Raw genomic sequence first — 21,670 nt, forward strand, 5'->3', positions numbered from 1 at the left:
GGCTAATCCTAGCTCACTCTTGAGAGTTGCTGTGCGCACACAGGGACCTCGTGCTCCAGCACCTCAGCCGACTGGGTCTTTGGTTCAACTGGGAAACGAGCACGCACAGTCGGTGCTGAACTGTCTGAAGGCGTTCAGACGGAGAGCAGTAGTTCCACAGTAACTTTTTCAGAGGCTCCTGGGGCATATGGCATCCACAGTGGTGGCCACACATCTCAGGTTGATGCATATGAGACCGCTTCAGCACTGGCTTCAGATTCGAGTCCCAATATGGGCATGGCACCGCAGGTCACATCATGGGACAAATGCACTGACCTTGCATTTCTATGGGCAGGGGTTCCCCTAGAGCAGGTCTCCAGGTGCGTCATGGTTACAACAGGCGCTTCCAAGATGGGCTGGGGCGCCGTATGCAACGGGTACACAGCCGCCGGCTCCTGGATTGACCCACGGCTGCATTGACACATCAACTGCCTAGAGTTGTTGGCAGTACTGCTCACCCTGCGGAGGTTTCGGCCATTGATCCAGGGCAAGCACATGTTGGTCCGGACGGACAACACAGCATTGGTAGCGTACATCCACCACCAAGGCGGTCTACGCTCCCATTGCATGTCACAACTCGCCCGTCATCTCCTCCTCTGGAGTCAGCAGCACCTCAAGTCGCTACGAGCCACTCACATCCCGGGCAAACTCAGCGGACGCTCTGTCACGTCAGGTCACCCTCAGGTGGTCCAGCTGTTTTGGAGTCGATTCGGTCGAGCACAGGTAGACCTGTTTGCTTCCTAGGAATCCTCCCACTGCCCGCTTTGGTACGCCCTGACCGAGGCACCCCTCGGTATAGATGCGCTGGCACACAGCTGGCCCCCTGGACTACGCAAATACGCATTTCCCCCAGTGAGCCTACTTGCACAGACCCTGTGCAAGGTCAGGGGAAGACGAGGAGCATATCATCCTAGTAGCACCCTACTGGCCCACCCAGATGTGGTTCTCAGATCTCACGCTCCTCGCGACAGCCCCCCAGCGAATTCCCCTGAGGAAGGACCTTCTTTATCAGGGACGGAGCACCATCTGGTACCCGCGACCAGACCTCTGGAATCTCCATGTCTGGCCCCTGGACAGGACATGGAAGACCTAAGTGGCCTACCACCCACGGTGGTAGACACAATCACTCAGACTAGGGCTCCCTCTATGAGGCGCCTGTATGCCTTGAAGTGGCGTCTGTTCGCTGAGTGTTCTTCCCGACGTGAAGACCCCCAGAGATGTGCAGTTAGATCAGTACTTTCCTTCCTGCAGGAGAGGCTGGAGGGGCAGCTGTCCCCCTCCACCCTGAAGGTATATGTAGCCGCTATTTCAGCACATCACAATGCAGTAGATGGTCAGTATTTGGGGAAGCACGACTTGATCATCAGGTTCCTGAGAGGCACTAGGAGGTTGAATCCCTCCAGACCACGCCTCGTCCCCTCATGGGACCTCTCCGTAGTCCTTTGGGGTCTACAGGGAGCTCCCTTTTGAGCCCTTGGTGTCAGCTGAGCTTAAGGCACTCTCTTTGAAGACTGCCCTCCTGACTGCGCTCTCTTCGAAGACTGCCCTCCTGACTGCAGGCGTTCTCTGTCAGTGAATCGTGCCTGGAGATCGGTCTGGGTTACTCTCACGTGATCCTTAGACCCCGACCGGGCTATGTGCCCAAGGTTCCCATGACCCCTATTAGGGATCAGGTGGTGAACCTGCAAGTGCTGCCCCAGGAGGAGGCAGACCCAGCCTTAGCGTTGCTGTGTCCGGTGCGAGCTTTACGCATCTGTTTGGATCACATGCAGAGCCTTAGAAGCTCCGAGCAGCTCTTTGTTTGCTTTGGTAGACAGTGGAAAGGAAGCGCTGTCTCCAAACAGAGGATCACCCACTGGGTCATCGACGCCATCACAGATGCATATCAGCCCTCTCCACCAGGAGTGTGGCGGTCTCCTGGGCCCTGGCCAGTGGTGCCTCTTTGGCAGACATCTGCAGAGCAGCGGGCTGGGCAACACCCAACACCTTTGCGAGGTTCTACAATCTCCGGGTTGAGCCGTTCTCATCCCGTGTATTGGCAGGCACAAGCAGGTAAGTTCCGGGACAACTGGCTGGGTGTACCACTTGCGCATAGCGCCTTTCCCCTCCTTTGAGGTGAAGACGTGCGCTCTTGACTCCCAGTCATGTTCACAGACTGTGATCCCTGGATGACTTTCCTCCTTAGCCCTCTGGCAGCTGAGTTTGTGGAGAAAGTCGCTGACCAGCCCAGTATGTGCACTTATGAGCCCCTGTACTGAGGTAGGTGCTCTACATGTGCTGGTTCCCCGAAGGTGACCCCATGTGATAACTTCTGCAAAATTGTTTCCCTGACGGCAAACTGCGTCTTCCTTGGGCAGAGGCCCCTCTGTCCCTGGTCGCCATGCTCTGTAGAAACTCCTCCCCCTTCAGGTAGCACCTACTATGGGACCTCTCCACATGACATACTTCCCACAAGACTCGGTAAGACCATGTGACATATCCCACTCAAAATACCCCCCCCCCTCTTGGGTGTGGTCTCCACGGTGTCTCCCCCTAAGGAGGGACACCCCCCGACGCAGACATTTATGGCTCCCAGTCAGTTAACAAATTCCACTCTTTTTGCGGAGAAAAGAGAGGGAAAAGAGGCCTCAGCTGGGCTAGCCTGTCCCTATAGTTGGGCAGTCGACTTGTTCCTAATGGACCGTTCGACGCTCATAAGAGCGTTGGGGGAGGTTACGTGACAGCCTGGTGCGCTGGCTACGAGGCACACAGCAGTCTGCCCGTCACACACCGCCAGTTCACGCAACACAGTTCAGCTAGTTGTGGCGTTTTGTATAGGGACCCCCAGTGTCACTACATCAACACAACGTTGAGTGAGTGACAGATAGGGAATGTCCTGGTTACTTTCATAACCTCCTTTCCCTGATGGAGGGAATGAGATGTTGTGTCCCTCTTGCCCCAACGCTGAACTACCCGCTGAAATGGCCGGGACCTGGTCTCGGCTCCTCAGCACAAAACCAGAATGAGTGGTTGCATACCAGCTCCTTTTATACCCGTATGTCCGGGGGAGTGGCATGCAAATTCCACTCGCCAATTCTCATTGGCCTTTTTTAAAAAAAAAAGCAGAGGTGTTTGGGGTTCCCAAGAGTGACCCCTAGTGTCACTACTTCAACACAACATCTCGTTCCCTCTATCAGGGAACGGAGGTTACGAAAGTAACCAGGACGTTTTCTTTGCTTGATGCAGGCCAATAATTTGCCCCTTCTGAAATACAGTAACATCTTTTCCACAACCATATGTCTTCCTACTTGGTTGTTTAAGAAATGAGAAGCTACACTGCATCAGTTAGGGTTAAAAGAATAGTTGCCATTTGAAACATATTAATCACTGCAATAATGACTCCAATCATAGGCTCTTAAGTATCTGCTTATTTAAATCCAAATGGAAACTTTTTTTTTTTAGTGTAGTTCATATGACTTGTGCACTAGATGTTCTGAAACCATACAATAGCTTTGTGTGAGGAAGAAACTGAAATTTAAGTCTTTCACTGATAATATGGAGTACTCTATCATTCTTTTTCCTCTTTTTGTGGTCCAGAACGCACAGTTTGCTTAAGTCCAGTTATAGATGGTGGGGGGAAGTTAGAAGTTGTCTACAGAAAGGCATCACTGAAGGGAAACTCCCATAAGATACTGAGCGGATTAAATTTTTAAATGTAAGGCTTCAGTGACTTGATGAGGTATCCTTCATACACATGCTTGCTGGCTTAAAGGGATAATACACCCAACAATTTAAATCCTTCCATTATTTACTCATCCTCGTGTTGTTTCAAACCTGTATGTTGTCGTTTATTTCTGTGAAACACAGAAATAGCATTTTTAAAGAATTTCTTATGCAGCTCATTTCCATACAAGGACAGTTCACTGGTTGTCAAGCTCCACAAAGGACCAAAAATTACCATAAAAATAGTCCATATTACTCGTGTTGTATATTCCAAGTCTTCTGAAGCCACACAATAGCTTTCTGCGTGGAACAGACTGAAATTTTATAGCAGAAAGCTATTGGTTCTTGCATGTGTTATAACCGAATGCAACATGCCAGTTCGAATATGCAGAATGGAGAATGAGATTTGAGAGCCGCAGCAAGAGGGAAGATTTTCTGTGAATAATTAACAAAATTTCTTAAATGAACTAAATTTTCTGTAGCTCAGCTGGTAGAGCATGTTGCTAACAATTCCAAGGTCATGGGTTCAATTCCCAGGGAACACACGAACTGATATAATGTATTCCTTGAATGCACTGTAAGTCTCTTTGGATAAAAGTGTCTGCAAAATGCATAGATGAATTGTATGGAAAGAGTGACGTGAAAATATGCTCCATGAAAAAAATCAGCACACGAGTTTGGAGCGACAGGAGGGTGAGTAAATAATGACAGAGTCCACTATGCCTTTAAAGCCTCAAAAAAGTTTCTATTTGTGTGCAAACAATGCCTTTCCTACATACCAGCAAAATTGTTTTTCTTTCTAATCTATCCTAGCCGTCTTTTTCTTCTTTAATGCATTTCACCTCTCCCTCAACTGCTCTCGTACACTTTTCTCTTTTTCCATCAGCTAATGTAGATTCTGCAGCTGATGGCATGCCGTCAGCACGTGGGAAAATTGCATTAGGTCTGCGATGTGGGTGCGGGCCCGTGCGCTGCATCTATAAATGACAGCACCGCGGCAATCCTCTGTCTAGCTGCAGGCCTCGCCACCCTACACGGAAAGCCATCAGAGATAAGAGGAGAATAGACAGAGACAACACACACAGCCAGTCAAAACACGCATGGGAGATGCTATCAGAGCAGACTGTATGGACTCAGAGGGTGGAGAGAGAGATAGTGTGATGGTGGTAAGGGAAGACGGGAGAGAAAAGTGGTGAGTGAGATATTGAGTGATGTGCCCATCTTACAAGGGATGACAGTTTGTGCATGTTTTATGTGGATTGACACTTTTGTGGGATTCAAATGTCTTTCTGTGGCTTTCCATTGTCGAACTAAAAAGAGTATAGAGTGAATCTTGTGTGCAGTGAATGATTAATAGCCCTTACTACATGACTTTCACACTACTAAAATGACTGTACTGCTCACATTATACACCAATCAGTCTTGTCATCAGTCATGTTTTATATTACAAGACAAGAGAAGACGAGGTACACAAATTCCAAGATCTTGGGTCAAGTGGTTTTCCCCAAACAATGGCAAAAAACATGGCTGTTCAAGTCAGTGTTAGAAATTAACTTCTTATGAGGAGGCAGTTTCCTAGTTCACGTTCCCTCGCAAAAAGTTTTACGTGCCCTCGTAATAGTTTGTGTTCCCTCACAATAAATTTACCATTGTTTTAATTCAGTAACCATATTTTAACCATGATATTCGTAGTGAAACCATAGTCATAATATAGGAAAATTAAAACTATGGTAATGAAAATCATAATTTTGTGGTTAATATGGATTTACTATACAAATACAATAGTCTCACTATTGTTTTATTATATTTGTACACTGTAGTAACCATAGTTTTTGGCAGAAATCATTGTTTTTCCATAGTAATCTTGTAGTAACCATGACTGTTGTAGTCTAACCATTTTTTTTTTGTTTGTTTTTTTGGCAGAAACCATGGTTTTACTTTAGCAATATTGCAGTAACTGTGAAAAGTATGTTAAGTAACCATGTATACCGGTGAGCAAGTTTCTCTCTCTCTCTCTCTCTCTCTCTCTCTCTCTCTCACTGTGTCTCCTGCTCACCCTTTCCCTCTCCCCATGCCTCCCTTCGTCTCTCCCCCAGGTTCCCACGGTAAAAAAACTGGCAGGTGTGGTTGCCAGAAATTCACTGTAAAAAAAAGTACAATTACCATGTTTCGGGCATAAGGGATGTCATTTTGGTGCCTGTACATTTACAGTTCACTACGACTGAATTACACACCATTAAATTATATAATGTTCTAAAATTCTAACCTACTAAACAAAACAAAAACTGCTTTGCACTTTTAAAGGGGTCATGTCATGAGGAATCAAATTGTCCTTGATATTTTGACTTATAAGAGGTCTTTCTACTATAAAAACATACTGTACATTTCAGAACTCAAAACTTAATCCCCAATACAATAAATGCATTTATTGAAGCCAAGCTGCAAAAACGCCTCATTCTTTACTTCTGCGACTACCCTACATCACTAGGGGGCTCATTAATTCATAACCGTCTCTACAGCAACAACGCCTACTTTACATCATTGCACCCTTGGCTCCGCCCACTGGTGCTTCAGTTCGTACTCAGAGAGAGAGCAGGACGGACAGGCCAAGTGTGGCCTAACTATTCCTGAACATAAAAGGGGACCCATCTGGACTATTTTTAATTATTTTTGTATATAAACATGCACTAGACTGACATCTTTGACTGTTGTCATGTATCTCGCGCCGCTTTTAAAAGACACTGTGTCAAGTTACTTCTCTGAAAAGGTGACCCGATTCTGCTTTATTCAGCTGCTTCTTATTGCTATTTTGAGCACAAACACGTCCTGGAGGCCTTCTTGCGCCCATCTGCACTATTTTTAATTGTTGGTGTATGAAAACACGCCTTAGATGGATGTCTTTGTCTGTTTTGATGCGTTTCCAACGATGTACATGTTGATACTGTACAGTATGTGTGTGCACATCTTGTTTTACTGTGCTTTGGACTATGTATGTGAACTTTTTCGGCTCATATCAGTGTGGATTGCTTGTGAACCAGTCATAATACGATTCAAACTTTGCAAAGAAGCTGTTATTGAAGGATGGGGCAGTTAAAAACATTAGGACCCGATCGCAAAACCTTAAGTATATTTCATATGTCATGACTGTTTGATAGTTAATGCTGCTGCAGTGCTTGCAGAAAGTGAACAGTTTAATCTATTTGGATGTAAAGTGTTGGGTGTGTGTTATATGTAAACACTGAAATTTAGTTTTATGTTTTGGAGCTTGTTCATTCTCTTCCGATTGAGTTTCAAATATTGCTGAATTTGAGGGGCTGCACAATGTTAGCCAATCAGAACAGTGGGCATTTACTCTGAAGTTTTAAGGAGGTGCTTATGACAAAACCGAGCGTTTCAGACAGAGGGCCAGAGACAGGATGCAAAAAAACTTTACTAACATTATCAGTGGACCTCAGGGAAGATAATAAACTATATAAAAAGAGAGTATGTCATGACCCCTTTAAATGTATTGTTAACTAACAAAAGGAAACAAATTAACTTAAATTTCACTAAACACCATCAGGGTACCGCACACGTGGAACTAAAATAATGAAATAACATTAACGAAACAACAAAAATAGTAACAAAAAAACATTCCAATGTACCAAACTAATATAAAAAATAAGAAGGAACATAAATATTTCAATGTAATTTAATCAGATGTGATGGCTCAAGCAGAGACTTCTGGGAAGGCCCAACCATAATTTTAACTATACCCGTAATTTTAACAATAGTTTTCTGTAAAAAAATAAAATAAAAATCAAATAAAATTGTCATGTTAAAAATAATATACATTTTCACCAATAACTATAAGGTAAATCTTTTTTTTTTTCACAATATTTTACAATTAACAGTTGTTGTTTTTTTTTTTTTTTACTGTAGCATTTTTACGTTCTTTTTCCAGTTCATTTTTTACAGTGTAATATAAATGTTCTATTATAAAATTATTTTGGATTATACAGTTTTTATTTATTTATTTTAAAATCAAATACCTGTAACGTAGACTGGCAGGCTGGCAAGCAATGACAGGCAGATGATGACGATGAAGTGTAGAACCCAAGTGCAGTTTATTCATTAACGTGATCGAGAACAAAACATGAACCTGGACTGGACTGGACTGGACTGGACTGGACTGGACTGGACTGGACTGGACTGGACTGGACTGGACTTGGAACGACGTTACACCAACATTCAATACCTGACCCAGACACAATGGAAACATGAGACTTAAATACATGGACATGGGAAACATAAACCAATGAACAAACAGAACTCTAAACAAGATAACAAAACAATGTGCATAAACCAATGACATGATAGAACCAATAACAAGACTATGAACCAATGGGAAACAGACACAGAGAACATGAAGGAAACATGATGATCACATGACTTGACATGGAAACAGGGAATCACATGACATGGCAGGGAAATAGGAAATAACATGACATGGAACTACTTTTCAAAATAAAAGACATAAACACAAAACATGAACATGAACACATCTAGACATGACAGTACCACTCCATGTTGGATTTGCATTCATCAACACACTTCAGAAACAATCTGAACTAATCTGACAGATTCTCGGTAACAGCAAAGGTACTAAACTCTTATTTCGATTTCATTCTATATAAATAGTTACACAAATATATCAAAACAAAATATCAGATTTTACAAATAAAACAGAGGAATTTTGTGTGGTATATTTGCCCCCACATTTAACTTAGTTATTACACTTTTGGGTGCTTTTAAATGCTTTAAAATGAGACACTATCCACTACTATTGTATTGAAATCAGCAAATGGGACATCCTTCAATATTCTTCCTTTTGTGTTCCACATAAGAAAAAGTCATATGAGTTTGAAACGACATGAGGGTGAGTAACTGATCACAGAATTGTCATTTTTACTGGAGTGAGCGACAGTTTGTCTACAACCTTGTACTTGTATTGTCTTGTCACTTGAATTTATCACTTCTGCTTTTATTATACATATTTGCAGTCACTTTGGATAAAAGCTTATGCAAAATGAAGAAATCACAGTAAATGTAAATCCCAGTACAGTGAAATCAAGTATTCTCTGTTATAAAGAGATTAACTTATCATTTCAAGCTGTTCTTTAGCCCCTGTTATGTTCTTTGATTTTGGAACCATGCAAGCCACTGACAAAAAAGAGCTTTCACCTCCTAGTGCACTCTTTGTGTTTATACCAGACTGGATGAACCCGGAGACTTTGGCCTGAACCTAAAGCACATCTGTATGTGCAGTATGAATAAAAGTGACAGATGGATAGATGGATCCATGAAGAGAAAGACCAGAGAAAGAAAAGCCAAAATCCAAACTCAGAGCTGTTGCTGTTTGGCTCAGATTGAATGGTCCTCTCATTCTACGTGAGGTGGATTACAATGTGCTGTTAGTTTGCTGTGTTTACGATTGGCCTCATTTAGAAATCCTCTACACAATCGGTAGCTTACAAGAACATAAATAGTAAGGTCTGTAGTGCCTCCCGAATTACACAATTATAGGATGTCTTTTGTTTCACATTCACACAGACTCTTATTATAATAGTAATGGTCCTCAAATCTGATTGGCTGAGCGGGGTTGTGATATTTAGTATAACAGCATTGGGATGCCTCACTATTTGTTACTCAACAATATTTATAACTCAACAAAAGTGGCGAGGGTTTTGATTCATCATTCATTTTGATTTCATTCACTGATTTGTTCAGTGCTCATTTCTGCAGATAACATCTTTACTCCAGTAGGTGGTGACAAATGAGCATCTTTCAAGTTATGAGTGAGTCATTCAATCATTAGCTGTGTTTCCATCCAAACTTCAAATTAAATTTATGCGAAAAAAATTACAATATCACCAAAACAAATTCCATCCTATGGAATGTTTACTCATGTTTGTTAATGAACGGTGGTAGTTGTCTTATGTCTGGAAGCGATGGCAGGTGTAATCGCATATATGTGTGTGCTATGTGAGTTCATTTTGTTCCATTCTTATGACTTCACCGTTCTGATCTATACAATTTTTCTTTTTATGTGTCTGATGAACCAAAAGTGTCAATAAGCCTGCTCTTTTTCACAGTTCAAGTTTGTATTCGACTTATTAGATCTGCAAACTCTACACAGGCTTCTTCAGGGTGTTTTGTCTGCAAGCTCTAAAACCCATGTCATTTATCAAATTTAATAAAAGTGCCACAGTAACTACAATTTCTCCTGAAGTGATGATTTTATTCTGTTGAACACATGGAATGGAAAGACTGCTTTAGTTGCTAATTGTTTTTGTGATATTGTGATTTTTCACGTAAATAAAAATTCGCAGAGTCCTTCACAACCGAAATAATGGAACTGAACGAGACTGATTCGTTCACTTTAAAGATTTGTTCAAAAACACAGATTCGTTGTGTGGTGCCTGATGCTTTGGTTTCTTTGTGACTATTTTCACTGCAGAGAAGAAAGCGCAAACTATTTTTTTTTTCTTTTCTGAAACATAAGTTATTTGATATTTTTACTTCTTTGTTTAACTGTTGTATAAAAGCAATATCACACTTGCAATTGTGCTGTTGGTCTGAATATCAGCACAGATGTATACACACCTGCTCTATTTTCTTGGTACAGTTTCAGTGAAATCACAGCATACCTAAAGTAAATTTGGCATCACATAGGGAGCTGCACTACTCTGTTGCACTACATACTGTCTCCTGGCCTCATGTTGTCAGCACTCTAGTCATTGTGTATAGGTCACCAAGTCCAGCCAGATTAAAGTGAGTTTTGTTTATTTTTGTTTTTTTCCATCTCTGTTTTAGGCAGCAGCTATATTGCTCAGCTCCCAATTCATTCAGCTGTCAGAGCACATTAAAAGTCATCTTCATCATCAAATCTTGAACAGACGCTCTGATTTCGTCCAATGTTCCACGGCTAACCAAATCATTTCTATCTCTCTGAAAGGTAAAATGTAGTTACCTTTTCTGTTTGATTGTTGTTGCTTCTAATTTAAATGAAAATGATCTATGTATACTACTGCACTGAGAGCAGGTAAACACGTTTCCTCGGGGCTGCTTAATAGCCTTTTCCATCAGTCGAGCAGTGCTTTCTGAAAAATAGGCATAAACAGACAACACATGTCTACTGTGTTTTCGACTGGGCCAAAACTCAGCGACCCCTGTGTGTATGAGTTGTTTTTTTCTAAGGGACGTTGAATGAAGCAGGCCTGACTTTGATCTCGTGTGACCTGCAATTGAAACGGATGCATATTATGATTTGTCTATCTATCGGTTAAACCTCATCTGGTTTTCAAACAGTGTATGTCATGTTTCTCTTTAGAGCTCGGAGTCGTCTTTTTGCCTTTGAACAATTGCATTGCCTCTGCCTGCCTGCACCAGAGAGCGACTTATCAAGGATGGAAAAAAAAATTCTGACAGAAATATTTCATTCTTCGGATTTATGCAGCAGAATGCTTCGACTATTCAATCACAGTGCATTTGACTACTTTAAAGACTTTTAGCAAAAATATTTTATTCCTTATCTGATACTTTGCCTTTTGAAGTTTTTAGTATGTCTTTATTATATGGGCATGAAGGTCAGTTTGTCCTTTGAAGCAAAATGTTCTCTAAACATTTCTTAAGCTGCCTCAAAGGTGCATTCAAAGGAAACACAAGAAAAATGAATTTGTTTAAATAGTTTGTAAAACGACTTTACGTGCATTCATGTCAACGTGACTATTTGCGTACGAATGGATTTGTTAACGATTTACACACAATTGTTGTTTGCTGCATTTAATTTATGTCAGAATGACTGCAAGATTATTTTGTTTTCATGTCAATGCTGAGTATACATTTTAGTTTGTATGCATTTTGTGTACCATTGCTTGCAAGAAAATACTCTAATTTAGCAGGTTTATGAGCTGACAGACTTGCGTAACAAAACTACACTTCCGATCTCGTGCAACCACAGAGAATGATAAACCACATAAATCAACAATTAAGCAAAAAAAAAGGCACCCTTGCTTTTCATTTTGTTGCACTAGTGCTAAAAAGCTTCCTGTAAGGAAGTAAAAACAAGATAAATAATTATGAAATTGCCCAACGCACCCATTTTATTCCGACCAAAATTACGATTTCCAAACTCGTAAGTAGGAACTTTCCAGGATGGCTGAAGGAAGCATTTCTGGAATGAGGCCCAGTAAGTTTGTTTCACAGGCTCTTATTTGTATGGAGATAAAACAGTATCAAAACATCTCATTAATGCGCATGACAATCCACAAATGAACACAATAATCCACAAATGCATGCACAAGGCAATCCACAAATGCATGCAACTGATCTACATACACACAAATGTTGCATACATTTGTGAATTAAGCAGATGAGTGGATCTGTTGCATGCATTTGTGGATTTTTGTCTGTGTGGATCTGTTTACGTGCATTTGTGGATTGCTATGTGCGTGAGTGGATCTGTTGCATGCATTTGCGGATTGAGCGCACATTTGAATCAGTTAAGTGCATTTGTGGATTTCTGTGGGTGTGGATCTGTTATGTGCATTTTTAGATTCTGTGTGCGTGTTTGAAATTGTTGCATGCATTTGTGGATTTGTTGCGTGCATTTGTGGACTGTCTTGTGCATTTGTGGGATGTTTTGATACTGTTATATCTCCATATATTTGCCTTAGTAAGTTTTTATTATCTGCTGCCATTTCACAATGGAATGCTTGTTTATCTTTTGTTTTGTTCCTTTTCATGTTTTTTTTTTTTGTGTGTGTGTTTTTTTCTAATATTACACACATCAATAAAATGGATGTTCTTGGATTTGATCCCAATTAATTTTTGTGCGTTGTTGGCTGCTGCATTGTTGCTGCCTCGCATCATTTGCTGCGTGACGTCTGGTCATGTGATCTCAACATGGCAGTCTCCATGAGGGGGTGACGAGCTCCATGTATAATAGAACAGAACTTCTTTTTATAGGCTACAGGTATGACTGGAGTCTTCATCTCAAGAGAGTGTACATGGTTTTAATAATTTTTTAATCATTTGTGCTGTTCATTTCTTTAAGTGTAAAACTTTTTAAAGAGGAAATATTACTGAATGCACCTTTAAAGCAAACCCATAACGCCAAGCTTTCCTCTAAGCTGTGAATCCAGTGGAAGGTCTTTTCTTGTAGCAGGTTCAGCTTGAGGTGGTTGAATCTCATTCAAAGCCAATCAAATCCAGGGGATTCACAGCAATCAGACACACTATCCAGGTGTGAGTAGTACAAATGACAACAGAGATCAGATTGTTCCCTTCTACTGTCTTTCTCAAATGACCTTGTCCTGGAAATATCAGCCTGACCGCTGAACAATAATCAATCTGCAATATCCTTGCTTTGTCAGTCTCATAAAGAGCTGTATGGATTTGATTATACAATCAATGAAGTAAAGGACCAGAAATTGTAATGTTTATCCTCATTGCAAGCAAACAAACTATTGTAGTATAAATTAGCTAGCATCTACAAATTAATTTGTGCCAAAATACTGTAGAGTTTGACTGGACTGATGCTTTTGACATCAACAAAAAATTATATGGGAAGTATTTTTGTCCTCCCCTTTAAAAGTTCATGAGGCTTTTTATTTTGCTATCATAAATGCATGATTATTGGATCAGCTTACATATGATTTGCATTTAGCATTGTTTTTCCCTGCTGTTCGCAACATTATCAGATCTGATCTTCGGTCTATTTTGACCCACCTGTTGAGAGCCACTACTCTAAAGCCATACAATAGCTTTGAGTGAAGTTTTTATCTCTTTTTTCTTGTTGATTTATTTGGTTGAACTATCCCTTTAATCTCATTAATAAATGCAGTTAACACTTAATAAAAAAAATCTATACATTTGCCTATAAGTACATTGCCTTATATTCAACAGCACCAATTTCTTATTATTCAATGTAATATAAAGAATTCCATTCTTAAAAAACATAACAAGCACTTCTTATTCAACAGATAATCAATACACCATGCTAAATCAGAAACTATGAATGAACTATTATCGATTAAAAGATGAAGACAGGATACAAATGAATTGCTATAGCAGTGATGAATAAAGATAATGGGGAATGAGATCTACCATAAGGATGATAAAGGATTAGGTAGAGTAATGAAGCTAAGGGGATGAGATGGGCCAGTGAGTGATCTAATGAGACCTGAGGTACCTTCTGTCCCAGGGGTCTGGGAGCCTATTGGTAATTACCACCTCCTTTTACACTTGGTGTAGCACTACCAATAGAGGGGTCTATAACAACATGAAGAAGTCCAAAGAAGAGCCGCAATAGATAGACTATGCTTTGGTTTCTTTTAATAATTTTACATTAACATTTCCTTTGTTAATAGGATCAATAAGCATGAATAAGTCATTTACAAATGTGTTATAAATCATTGGTATATGGTTATAACAACATGTGTAAAATGGGATGACTTTCATGAAATACCTGCCAAATAGTGAGCCATTTTACCTCACATGTTGTAAATACTTAATAACACTTATTCAACATTAATAACCTATGGAAGTGTGCCTTAATATAAAGTGGTCACATATGAGTAATTTATTAAGGAGTTGCTAACATTAGAAACCTGTGAACATAAAGTTCAGTATGGTTTAATGGTCATCAGACTTTATTATATATGCTGCTAATGAGCATGAAGAACTGAAAAGTGTTTTTGCAGAGGACTTTAGGTAACCAGGACAACATAAGTTGGGACACCACTCGGAGCAGCACCATTCTTCAGACATAAATGTGACAAGGAAAGTGACAACACAAGTGAGTTAAGACATTACAGTAATGAATATAACCACAAAGCGGACTAAATGACAAAATCCTTCCTTTTAATCTCACTAAAATAATGTATTTTGCTGCATTGTGACATAAATCATGAATTAGGGCTTGTTATTTTTTTTTTTATTAATATAACAAGTGTATTTAATAAGCATTTATACTGTAACATGTGAGTTAAAATGCTCACTTTTTAGCAACTGTTGCATGAAAGTTGCTTTTTTATTCATGTTGTTATAACTGTATATCAGTGGTTTATAATGGATTTGTAAATTACTTATTAGTCATGAATGAACTCCACTGTAAACCATTAACATTAAAATAAATTGTTGCCCATTTTTTTCAAACATTTAAACTTTAAATAGTTCTATGTTAATGATCACTAAATCAAATATTACATCCATATTTTGAAGTGTTTGTGTTATTGATATAGCTGGGAAAACATTTGAGGTATCAAATGTAGCAGTTGAGGTATGAGAGCGACAACAGGGGGAGAATATCAGTGAACAGTGACTTTAATTTTGGTCTGTCACTCATGCAAAGCTACCATACGGTGTCAGAAGACATGGAATATAGTGCATGATTATCTATGGATCATACATTATATAGTATAAATCACCTAAAAAAAACACCCAAAACAGTATAAATCACCATCCACTTTTCTATGGAAAACAGAAGCTTGGACATTCTGCCAATGATCTCCTTTGGTATTTCAAGGGATAAATATACAGATGAAATACTGTAATGTTGTGAATGCATTATGCAATAGAATCAGACTATTAAATGCATTAATAGCTATGTGTTTTATTGAATCAAGGTGGAGGTGATGTCACCATGTGCGACTGCTCCATCTACTGTGATGGCTGAGAGACCAGCAAAACCAGCTTAAACCAGCTTAGACCAGCAAACCAGCTTAGCAGTCTTTTCTTTTCTTTGCTTTCCCATCCACTGAATACCACAGATTTTCCTTCAACATTAGCCAAAAATGCAAAAATTCCAGATTCCGTCTGGGCCTACTTAGGGCTTTCAGCAATTAATTATGCATGCCTAACATGGTGGGAATCAAAATAAGGAAGGAATCCAATAAAGCTTTTGCATGCAATAGCAGAGATACATGTACGTTTTATTAAATCTAATGTGCAAGTCATGTCACCATATGTGATTGCTCGGCTGCTCCTGGCTGGCATGTATGATATGAGCCCTTAAAAACCTGCCCAGCCTGAAAAACAAGCACTGAAATGGATGACCGTGAAACTTGCGTATTATCCTAATGGCCCTTTCCCATGGCCCTCTCAATCTATCACAATGAAAAGCTGCTCCCCACAACCCTCAGTCCTCATGCACTGGCCCCAGTAAACAGTTTTCTTTTACTAAGTAAAGAGAGAAAGAGAGAGCGAGAGAGAGAGAGAGACCTGTGGGTACACAAAAGAAATAGCCCAATTATTGCTGGCATGAACAGTACCTCTATCACCACTGCTTCCCTTATGAAGGTACTTAGTGTGAATATAGCGAAGTGGCTATGCCTTTGATTTCCCATTACGAAGTCTCACGGTACGCCTTGAGTTTTTGTCCACTTTGCTTCTGATTGTGAACTAGTGCAGAGTCACGCACGGTTAGGGAGATCAAATGCAACTGTTGCACTTCACAGATGCAACAAAATTATGGAACAAACAAGGACAGAAACTTTTGGGAACTTGCTGTACTCACATGGCAAAATTGTTTTTAACAAATCAGAAATTCTTGAATGTGTGGTGGCAGAAATCTGGAGATTTCCACAGAATAGGAATGCCTGTTATTCATAAAATAGAGTTCCCTAGGACATATCAGGGAGTTCTGATGAATATCAGGGTGAAACCATGAAAATGTATCTTTTTTATACTTTATTGTGTCCTTCAATTCTATACTCAATAATTTCAGTAATTTATTATTTAAAATTATTTAACTCCAATAATTTCTCTTTACATTTAATTTACATTCTGTTCCTTTCCATAGACACCATTTTTTGCTTTTTCTTCTCTTTTTCTGTTATTTTTCTGTTTCACCCACCACCCATACATTTATGTACCATATTCAAAAAATAAAAAAATAAGTTCCCACTTAATATTAGGTGTATTTAACTTCTATGTACTAACATTAAAATACATACAATACATTGTTTAACTACATGTTGTTATGCAAAATTCTCACAAGATGGCCCACATTTGCTGCTTCTGAAGTTAAGGTACGGGTAACTTTAGGATTAGGGTTAGGGTTTAAATTAGGGTTGAGGTTTGGGGTAAAGTTAACAGTGTAACTACATATGTAATTAAATGCAGGTACTTTAAATGTAAGTACAATGCAGCAATATATATGTACATAATAAGTACATTGTGCCAAATGCTCAAGTACAGTATATAGTAGTTAAAGACACCTTATATAAAGTGGTTCCAAAAATAAATACACATGTAAACATTTTAAAAATCATTTAATAAATAAATGAATACACAAATACATACTGTATAAGTAATCACAACTTAATGGTAAATGAAAAATGCATATATGCATAAACATACTATAGTCACAAGCAATATAACTGTGTGTGTGTACATATACATTATATACTGTATATAATATATAACTGTCCATATAAATGTTGACTTTCCTATTTTCCTACTTGTTATATAATTATTATTTTATTATTATTATTATTATTATTATTATTATTATTATTATTATTATTAATTTATTAGGTTATCATTCCACAGAATAGTAATTCCTGTCATTCATAAAACTTGATAGATATCAGTGAAAAGCCATGGAAATAGTACATATATTTCTATGTATGTATGTATGTATATACAGTATATATATATATATATGTATATACACTATCGGTCAAAAGTTTTGAAACACTCATTCTTTATAATAATTTTTTTTTTCACATTTTAGAATAATAGTAAAGTCATTAAAACTATGGAATAACATAAATGGAACTATGGGAATTATATTGTGACTAAACAAAATCCAAAATAAATCAAAACTGTGTCATATTTTAGCATCTTCAAAGTAGTCACCCTTTGCCTAGAATTTGCAGAATTTGCAGTACTCTTGACGTTTTCTCAACCAACTTCTTGAGGTATCACCCTGGGATGCTTTTTAAACAGTATTGAAGGAGTTCCCATCTATGTTAGGCACTTATTGGCTGCTTTTCTTTATTATTTGGTCCAAGTCATCAATTTCAAAAAAATTAGTTTTATAATGAAATAAATTAATATGGTGGCACAATTATATTTTTGTCTACAAAACTAATTTCAAACATTTAAGCATACACCTTCAGATCAAAAGATTTTTAAGATCACGAGAAACATTTCAGTTAAGTGTTTCAAAACTTTTGACCGGGAGTGTGTATATATATATGAAATCTGAAACTTGAAACCAATTGGATTTGTATTTAAATCAAAGATTTATATTCAGACACACTACATAGCTTTGCATGCAGATTGACAGCATAATATTCTTGCTCATTTCTTAGCTTCAGTAGGTATTTAAGTACAACACAAGAGTCCATGAAGAACCAGTTTCATTTTAATATTTGCGGAGAATTATGATAAAAAATAAAATAAAAAAAAAGCATGCACAAATAAACAAATTTCCTTTATTGGTACAAAAGAAGATTGCTTTGAAATAGAGAGTGAGAGAGAGAACAGAAAACAGAAGAGAAAAAGTAGAAAGACCAGAATGCCTGAGGCACATCAGCAGGGATTCCTAATAAGAAATATTGATTTCCCTGTTTTCTTTAAATGGGCCTGAAGCCCCAACTGTGCAAAACACAGAGTAACCGCTTTAAAGGTTTGTGTAACGATCGAGATGCTACACATGCTGTGTGTCTGAGGGATTAGGCTCCTAAAAGTGGGAAACTGAGGAGGGGGATTTCTACCATGTTAGATAGAGAGAGAGAGAGAGAGAGAGAGAGAGAGAGAGAGAGAGCAGGTGGAGAAGCAATAGGATGATTTTAAATTATACAGAATGTTCTCATTAAGGAACGCCATTGCAAAATGTCTTGTGAAAAGCCACATTTTGAGCCAGATTACAGAATGCCAAGGTGGAAGGGAGGAATACAAAGCAGGAGACGCAGGGGTGAATTCACTAAAGACTTTGTATGGAGTTGTACAGTAGGTAGTACCTGCAATTAAAAAAATCTTGAATTGAATGTATGGCTCCAGATGGAAAAAAAAAAAAAGTATTTTAAACTTTTTATTTTATTTTACATAGCCTATCCTGGCAATTCGTTCACCCTTCAGTGTGTGGTATTGCAAACTTCGGTATTTTATTTATGAAGTATCTGCAATCCAGTTTCAACAGTTGTTATATGTGCTGTTATAACACTGCGCCATATTTAAATCAAGACATTATTATTCTTTCTAGCGCTTATTATAGATTTTCTTTTTTTCACAAACTGCCCACGGAATGTAGGTGTTAAACAGATTTTCATAAAAAAAGATATTTTAGTGTAGGCTTTCTTTTGATCATGTCAGCAATAATTTATGTTTATCACATAATGGAGCAGAGCGTTATAATGGGCCATATTACCATATGCGTGGTGTAGTCAAGCATACTTTCAGCATTTTAAAAAGATGTTTAAAGTGCCTAGATCGCAGTAGTGGAGTGAGCAATGCTGTTCAGTTGCAAGTGTCAGATCGCGGTAGTCTGCTGCATTCTCCTCAACCTGGCACGCAGAATCGGCCTGCAAGATCGGAAATTGTGCTTAACACATCATTTTGGGGCATATTTGCAACATTTCCTGTTTTGCATAATATTTTTAGTCTGGTGCTAATACAACACAGACATTGCTTACATATAAACAACGCTATCTGTGGGCACATTTCATTAGAGTGAACTTGCTCCAGAGAGACAAAAGAGGAAAATGAGGTAGGATGCACTCCGCTCTCTATTACAACACGTGAAAACATTGTTTATTCCCATGACCTTGCGCAGCTATTCAGCAACACAGTCCAAGCTCTGTTCATATCTGTTCTTTCGGGATTGTAAAGGCATCTGAAAATGTGCTATTGTTTGACAAATGAGAGAACAATGTCTACCCCTCCCAGTGATACCCACGGCATGAAAGTCATGTGCTCGCTGCAGTGGGTGATACCATTGCATCGTGACCCCCGTCCCTCCTCTGAAAGATAGGACTACAGTATGTTGACCTCTCAAAGTACCTGGTCAGCAGACACTTGCTCAGATTGTTCCCCACCCTAAAAGAATGCAGTAGGAGACTTAGCTTTGTGTGGCCAAACTTTTCACTATCGGCATGAAGTCTGATTGCAGCTTGTTTTGGTCAAGAACAGCCCACTTAGACAGGAAAGGTCTTTCTGATTGACACAGTTCATGTTTTTACATGGCATTGACAGGCACTCATTCAAACAACTGCACAGCAGTGTTGATCTGGAAAGGGCTCTACAGACAACACTGAAAAGCTTTGGAAATGTGTGTAGAATTTGTAATCAGAACATTTGTAATCCACAAATTACAAGTACTAATTAAGCTGGACAATGTGCTACAGAAAGTTCACGTACCCTCGACCATATTCTGCCGAGATACTGACAAGTGCCATCTCCCGTTTAGACAATTTTGCATCTATTCAAATATGATCACATTTCCCTCTGCTCATTGTGTGAGCATCCTCAGAGACATTGAGTCTGGTCCCATGGAAACCAGGAAGTAATCATGTTCACATAAACAATGATGGGCATAATTCTGAATTTTCACTCTAAAAATACATTTTTACTTTACTGATGGTTAGGTTTAGGGTTGGGGTTTGGGTTAAGGGGTAGAGTTAATTAAATGTGCTTTCCTGACTATATTGTATCACTTACAATAAAAAAATAAAATAAATAGCTTTTGACGTAACTCTGTGGACTTTTCAACAACTCTTGGCCACTGAGGACAGTGGTTTGAATTTCTTCAAAAAGCACAGACTGATCTTCTGTAGAACTTATCGAATTAATATGGTTAGCATAGCTCATATAGTTTAGTTTTGAGAAATATTTGAGTTTTAAATCTCAGACTTTGCTCTCTTGGTAAATCCGAGCCAAGTTTGAGACATTGGTAAGATCTCTGCTGAAACTATGGAGAAGATATATTTGAGATTCAGTGTTGGGGAAGCTGCTTACTTTGAAACTCTAGCTTCCCATGCTACAAGCTACTCATAACATAAAGTAGTTAAACTACAGTTAAGCTAGTCTTTAAAAAAAATATTTAGGTACTCTAAAACCAACTAACAAGAAGCTAACTACATTGAAGCTATTGTACTTAAAGAGGAAAATATTTTTAGATATATAATAATCGGATGATATTATTTAATTTTACAATCAGAAGTTTTGATTACAGAATTCAATAATATCACCTGTTAGTTATATATTTAATTAGGGTGACATTCCCACACAAAATTAACCATGTTTACTCCAGTCATGGGAATGGCAGTAACAGACTACATGTAATCTAGATGATGATGGGGAGTTGTGGAATTGCACACACAGACCTGATACTATAATTACACTGTATAATACCACATCAAATCTAAAGAAGTATTTGGAGGTGTTCTTGCATGTTTTCTCAACTTTACCTTGCATATCTAACCAACCCCTGATGAACACATTTTAATTATTATTTGAATTATCACTCTGTGTGTCACATTACCATGTTTCACTATGTCTTTGGAAACTCGTCAAAATGCTTAAATAAATGTCATTTCTTATCCACAATCGAATCCACAAATAAATGTAGAACTGACTGCATTAGTGTGATAAAGTTAGTTTTAGTTTTTCAAATTACTTTAGTATTCGGCTTCAAAAGTGCACATCAATGTGCTTTGACTCCAAAATTCTAGAAACTCCCCCATAAGAAATGCATGTTAATCTTCTTCTAAATATATATTTTGATGATGTGAGTTATTTTTATCAGTTAAAATGTGTTTTTGTGTTTCATGACCCTTTAAGAACCTTTTTTATTTCTCTCATTAACAGACAAATAGTGAGTAAAACACACACACACAAAAAAAAATCCTATAAATTCTCAAATTTTGATTCAATAATT

The sequence above is a fragment of the Myxocyprinus asiaticus genome, chromosome 21 (assembly GCF_019703515.2).
Source record: "Myxocyprinus asiaticus isolate MX2 ecotype Aquarium Trade chromosome 21, UBuf_Myxa_2, whole genome shotgun sequence".
Taxonomy (NCBI): domain Eukaryota; kingdom Metazoa; phylum Chordata; class Actinopteri; order Cypriniformes; family Catostomidae; genus Myxocyprinus; species Myxocyprinus asiaticus.